Here is a 7,167-nt window from a genome sequence, read left to right on the forward strand (position 1 = left end):
CAATCCTATTGGATCAGATTATATTTCCCTGACTGTTCACCCTGACTGTTATCACACCGTCCAGTAACTTTCCTAATAGTGACGCTAACCGAAGAGGTCTGTCCTTACCCAGCTTCTGCCTCCTGTTCTTATAAATACAGGAGCGATATTTATAATTTCCCAATCCGAAAGAACAATCCAATCTTGTGTCTTTTAATTCTGGAGTATGAAAACAATCAGGATCTTGATATTTGTCCACACTGTGTCCCAGTATTTTTTCCATTACAAATGTAAATTAAACACAATTGAATATCTTCCTTTCTCTTATGTTTTCAGTTCCCTTTCACCCTGGCATTCCGTCCACTGTGCAAATTTTTTTTTATACTTTTCCAATTCAATCAAATCAAATCCAATTCAAAGTCTCAACAAGTTGAGACATTTCCGATCCAGGCTGACAAGACAGGGCGAGCGACCAAATCACCCTGTCCTGGGCCTGATCTACATGAGCCAAGCTGATTGGAGAAGGGGGAGGTTCCTCCTCCAAGACTTGAGCTCATTTGCATCTTAGCCAAAAGGCCGAGATGCCGCTTTTAAATATTGCTTCATATGAAACATATGAAGCTTCAATGTAACCTAATGACCTCAACCAAGTGCAGCATCCTATCCATACTACACTTGATCTTAGCCAAAAGGCCGAGAAGCGATGTGCAAATGATTACAAAGTTCCCAGTTAATAACTCAGCAATTTCCTTGCTCATGGGAATCTTCCTGCAGTTGTTTTTAAAAGGTCCACTTTACCCATAATATGTTCCTTTCTTAATATATTTATAACATTTTTTGCTGTTTATTTTGTTGTTCAAGCATTCTTTTTCTTTTCACTGCACTTCTAAGCTCGGCTATGGCCTATTGTTTCTTATAAGTCTACAACTTTTGCTTTTAATTCTGAGCCTATTTTATCTTTTGTGGAGATGTAATTTTATATTATTTTTAAAAAATCAGTGCATTCTTCCTTCTACTCAAGTGAAGGCTGTTGGTTTGTGACACTCCTTCTCATGTTCAAACATATTATCAAATGTAATAACATTATATTGTAAGGATAGAGAGCAGTAGGGGAACAGGCTGTGCGTACACGATAGCTGGCTTAAAACATCTGTTTTGAAAGAAACCCCGACCAGAGGACCAGTGTTTGGCATGAAAGTTGCTCATGTGATAGGTTATATGTTACAAGAACCTGACCACAGGGGTAGGTGATGGATGCAAAAGAGAGCCCACGTGACAGTAGGGAGCAGATGAAGAAGGGGGCCAGCTCCATGTGCTGAGTGCTAAAGTGATGTTGTTCACTCCATGCTCCAGAGGAGTTTGATGCTCAGAAAAGACCAAGAGCAGTTGCTGCTCAGTGCAGCTGCGAATTAGGGTTCAGATCAGCTGTAGAGCCATTGTCAGTTCAGTGAAGCTGAAATATAGCTGCCTACTCTGTGAAGCTGACATTTGATGCAAAGAAAGGCCAATGGGCAGCAGTTGTTGGCTGGAGACCTGAGATCATGCTGGTGATTAATGCTGGAAATCTGAGTTGGAGCAGCTTTTTAAGGGAAATCAGAGGTTATATTCTCTGAGTGGGGGAGGAGCTGAAATCCCTCATGAGAAAGATAAGGTTTCAAAAATTTTTGAGACTCACAGTGATCACTGCTATCTGTATAGGTCGCTAATTTAAACATTGTGGGATCTGTTACGATTTAATATTCCATTTATGGGGCATTCAACAAAAATTGCCTGTTAATTCATGTTTTCCTCATCTTAATTCTGAATGATGAAGTTTAAGATAGATAGTATTGATTATTTATTTTGTTGGCTCTTGTCTAGCAAAAAAAACTTATGTTTGTTTATCTTCTATTTGTTTAAAACTGTAGAATCATGTGGCTGTATTCTTTGAGTACATACCTGAAATTTCAAATTTCATCTACTTTACAAAAAAAGTTATCAATCCCTACCCAGACTGTAACAAAATTAGGAGTCCAAGAGGGGCTTTTTGCAAGTTTTCAAATTCACAGATGGATAGAGGTGCTAAAACTCACTTAAGGTTAAAGCTAACAGGATTACGCAATGAATTTTACTAAAATTGTTGTAAAACAATTATATCTTTGTCAATTGCTAAAACCTTTCTGAAGAGGGAAGATTTATCCCTCAATGATTTACAACAATTAATGAAAATAAGGTTAATTGTGTTTGGTGAAAAGTTGAAGTTATATTTCAGAACAGATACAATTAGGGTAAAAAGTACCACCTCTATGATTAGAAGATAAGAAACCTAACAAGTACAAAATAGCTCGAGTTAGCTAGAATTCAGTTGCAGATGAAGCAGCTTGAAATAGAAAAAGAAAAATAAATATTAAAACTTGAAAAATATAAAGAAATGGACATTTGAAACCTTGAACTTCAGCATCGAGGAGAGAAGTGAGCAAGAGAGTAAAAGGGTAAGGAAAGAGTCAGGTTGTTTCAAATGAAAGAAAGATGGTTTGCCCTGGAAAAAGAAAGCCTTAGATTATCGGGTGAAGAAGAGGCTAGTTGTTGTGTTGAATCCCAGCCTGTTGGTGCCAACTCGATTGGTCGAAGGGCCTCTTCTGCACTGTATGATTCTATGATGTGGCCCCTTGAGCCTGTTCCACAACAGATTAGCTGGATGTGACTAAAAGTCAGGCATTTGCCCAATGCACTCAGAACTTTCTTGATGCAGCATGAAATTAATGTAATTAGCTGTAAACTGGCATGTTTGATTGTGGGAGTCAATTGTCAAAATGGATTATCCACTCTGCACTTCTGGCTGAAGTTGGTTGTAAAAGCCTTTGGCAACTTTGCCTGTATTTGAATAATGCTGATAGGATAGACTTTCAGGTCTCGGGAGCCATAATCTGAATGCTGAATGCAGTTTTTTAAAAATATTCAATTGCTCTCAAAAACTTGTCCAATTTTTGTTACCTGTCAAATGAATAATTCTTTTTTTTACTCTGATTTTTCAAAGTTAACATGCTGGTGATTCTGATCTTGATCCGAGGAAAGTGTGGCCTCTCCCGATGTATCACCTGCTACCTACTGGCAATGGCATTAGCTGATCTCACTGTCATCCTCACTGATGTGATCATGAACCAGATTATTCCACTTTATTCCGTGACACTATTCTCAAATGACATTACCCTGTGCGGTCTCCTTGACTGTCTCACTCACGCAGCGAAAGATCTTTCTGTTTGGTTCACAGTTGGTTTTACCTTTGATCGATTTGTGGCCATTTGTTGTCAGAAGCTTAAAACGAAATATTGTACCTGGAGAACTGCAGTGATTGTTATTGGAGCAGTGACAGGGCTGAGCTGTTTGAAGAACATCCCTTGGTATTTTCGATATGACCCTGTTTATTTACTTTTCATACCACTGTTCTGCATGGTGAAATTCAGCTACTATACCTCACCCCTGTGGAAAGCATTTGACTTGTTACATCGCGTGACAACTCCACTGCTCCCATTTGTTCTGATCCTGCTCCTCAATGCTCTCACTGTCAGGAATATTACATTAGCAAATAAAGCCCGTAAGAGGTTGCGAAACCACAGCAAGCAGGACAAGAACAAAGATCCAGAGATGGAGAATCGCAGGAAGTCCATCATCCTGCTCTTCAGCATATCAGCAAGCTTCATATTGCTGTGGATAACAGAAGCTGTGTACTCCATCCATGAACGCATTACATTAAATCACTTCATTGATCGGCTGCTCGGAGATCGCCTTCCATTCGTTATCGCTTACATTGGGCCGATGCTCCAGCTCCTCAGTTCCTGCAGCAACACTTGTATTTATGTTGTGACCCAGAACAAATTCAGAGAGGAATTTAAGAGTGTGCTCACTTCTCCCTTTGTTCTTATTATTCAGTTAGTAAAATAACAGCAAGAGCTGCTCATTCTCCTTCACTAGGACTAATCCTGTTTCATATTCCATCTCATAAATCTCACCCTGACTCAAAACACAAAACATCACTGAAATAATTAGAATAATACATTTTAAGATGAGAATGAGCTTGGTGCTCACATCATGCTGAGATGGTTGTAACAAATTGGTGAACAGAATTCTCATCTTTAATTTTCATGAACAAAGAAATGAAATAAAACAAAGACTAATGCGATGATTGAAAAAAGAGACATTTAAACCTCGATGGTGCCAGCATTCGTGAGACTTCTGCTTTTCTGAATCCAATCGCCCCGTACTGGTTTAGTCTCCTCTTGTAACCCACATTCTGTAGTGAGGACCTTCACTCTTTATTGGCCTGTGCTTTGGATGTATTGTCTGGTAAAAGTTTCATCATGATCTCACACATCAACGTTTGAAAATCCATTGTTACCGTATGCAATTGGGCAGTGTTAAACAAGGAAATCAACTTGGCTGAGATAGGTTCGAGACAACAGTGAGTTAATGCTCTGCAGGCTGCTCATTGTTTGACAGATCTAGATTTGAGACAACAGTGAGCCAATGCTCTCTCTGCAGGCTGCTCAATGTTCAATCTAACGGCAGGCTGTGCTAACCACAATACTAACGGATTATATTGGGACTTTAGAAATGACTGGTTCAGCCTAATTGGAGTATTGTGGGTGCCACACTTCAGGAAACTTATAAAGATATTAGAAAGGGTCTAGAAGAGGTTTAAAAGAATGTTACCAGGAATGCAGTTATTAGGAGTTAGAACTGTTCTTCTTTGGAAAGAGACCCTTAAGAGGTGATGTCATAGATGTTTACAAAATTATGAGCAATTTTGAGAAAGGAAAATTATTCCCTCCGGTGAGTGGATCAATAAGCAGGAGTGATAAATTTAAATTCATTGACTGGAGTGGAAATGAGAACATTGTTCATTCAGAGGGTGGATTTAGGATGCTAGTGAAAAGTGGTAGAAAATGATTCTGTAAATAGTTTTAAAAGAGGGTTGGACAGGTACGGAGAATGAAGGATTGATAGAGATGCACATAAAATGAGAGTACAGCTGCTTTCCCAAAGAAACCGCATCAGCACAGTGGACCAAATGAACTCCAATTTTGCTGTAAGTTTCTATCATTCAATATAAGGCTGTCAATTTTTATTAGCAGATGGGATTTTTTGTCTCATTTCCCTTGAATCTTTTCTGTACAGGTACATGTTTTTTAATCAATTTTTGCCAACTGCTATCACTGATTGATGTGCTTCAACAGTCATTAATTGTGAAATGTGTACATTATATAAAGATGAGTATTATTTCTTGATTAAAATTTGTATTTACTGTTTGCCTAGATTGTGAAGTATTAGGATCAAGGCACAAGGTACCACCAGTTTGAGTGTGTTATGTATCAATTTCCAAATTAGTATCATTTTCTACTCAAACAGGTCTACCAATAGGGTGGGTAAGTGGAGCTGAGTCCACAAAAAGATCAGCCATGATCTTATTGAAAGGCGGAGCAGGCTTGAGGGGCCAAATGGCCTACTCCTGCTCCTAGTTCTTATGTTCTTGTGTAATTCGTGATTCTTCATAACACTGCACTAGGATCACAAATTTACATCCAATATAATCCCTCAACTTATGTGACTTCACTCCTATGATCCTTTTAGTTCCAACAGGTTTCTTTTGATTAATAGAACATAGAACAGTACAGCACAGGACAGGGCCTTCGGCCCACGTTGTTGTGCCGAACTTTGTCTGAAACCAAGATCAAGCTATTTCCTCCCTATCATCCCGAAGTACTCCATGTGCCTATCCAACAGCTTCTTAAATGTTCCTAAAGTTTCTGACTCCACTATCACTGCAGGCAGTCCATTCCACACCCCAACCACTCTCTGAGTAAAAAATCTACCTCGGACATCCTTCCTATATCTCCCACCATGAACCCTATAGTTATGCCCCCTAGTTACAACTCCATTCACCCGAGGAAATAGTCTTTGAACGTTCACTCTATCTATCCCCCTCATCATCTTATAAGCCTCTATCAAGTCTCCTCTCAACCTCCTCCGCTCCAAAGAGAAAAGCCCAAGTTCCCTCAACCTTTCCTCATAAGACCTACCCTCCAAACCAGGCAGCATCCTGGTAAATCCCCTTTGCACTCTTTCTAGTGTCTCCACATCCTTCTTATAGTGAGGTGACCAGAACTGCACACAGTATTCCAAATGTGGTCTCACCAAGGTCCTGTACAGTTGCAGCATAACCCAATGGCTCTTAAACTCAAACCCCCTGTTAATGAATGCCAACACACTATAGGCCTTCTTCACGGCTCTATCCACTTGAGTGGCAACCTTCAGAGATCTATGGATATGAACCCCAAGATCTCTCTGTTCCTCCACATTCTTCAGAACCCTACCTTTGACCCTGTAATCCACATTTAAATTTGTCCTACCAAAATGAATCACCTCACATTTGTCAGGGTTAAACTCCATTTGCCATTTTTCAGCCCAGCTCTGCATCCTATCTATATCTCTTTGCAGCCTACAACAGCCCTCCACCTCATCCACTACTCCACCAATCTTGGTGTCATCAGCAAATTTACTGATCCACCCTTCAGCCCCTCCTCCAAGTCATTTATAAAAATGACAAATAGCAGAGGACCAAGCACTGATCCCTGTGGCACTCCGCTGGTAACCGGTTTCCAGTCCGAAAATTTTCCATCCACCACCACCCTCTGTCTTCTGTTAGATAGCCAGTTACCTATCCGATCAACCAAACTTCCCTCTATCCCACACATCCTTACTTTCTTCATAAGCCGACCATGGGGGACTTTATCAAATGCCTTACTAAAATCCATGTATATGACATCAACTGCACTACCTTCATCAACACACTTAGTTACCTCCTCAAAAAATTCTATCAAATTTGTGAGGCAAGACTTGCCCTTCACAAATCCGTGCTGACTATCCCGGATTAAGCTGCATCTTTCTAAATGGTCGTAAATCCTATCCCTGAGGACCTTTTCCATCAACTTACCGACCACCGAAGTAAGACTAACCGGCCTATAATTACCAGGGTCATTTCTATTCCCTTTCTTAAACAGACGAACCACATTCGCCACTCTCCAGTCCTCTGGCACCACCCCTGTGGACAGTGAGGATGCAAAGATCAAAGCTAAAGGCTCTGCTATCTCATCCCTTGCCTCCCAAAGACTCCTAGGATATATTTCATCAGGCCCAGGGGACTTATCAACT

The 7,167-nt window shown here is 40.2% G+C and overlaps 1 pseudogene; it reads right to left on the reverse strand.

Moving 5' to 3' along the window:
- Positions 1-571: 571 nt before the first annotated feature.
- LOC144493237 (U2 spliceosomal RNA) lies at positions 572-684 on the reverse strand (annotated as a pseudogene).
- Between the last annotated feature and the right edge of the window lie 6,483 nt (positions 685-7,167).

This window comes from Mustelus asterias, chromosome 4, assembly GCF_964213995.1.
Source record: "Mustelus asterias chromosome 4, sMusAst1.hap1.1, whole genome shotgun sequence".
Taxonomy (NCBI): domain Eukaryota; kingdom Metazoa; phylum Chordata; class Chondrichthyes; order Carcharhiniformes; family Triakidae; genus Mustelus; species Mustelus asterias.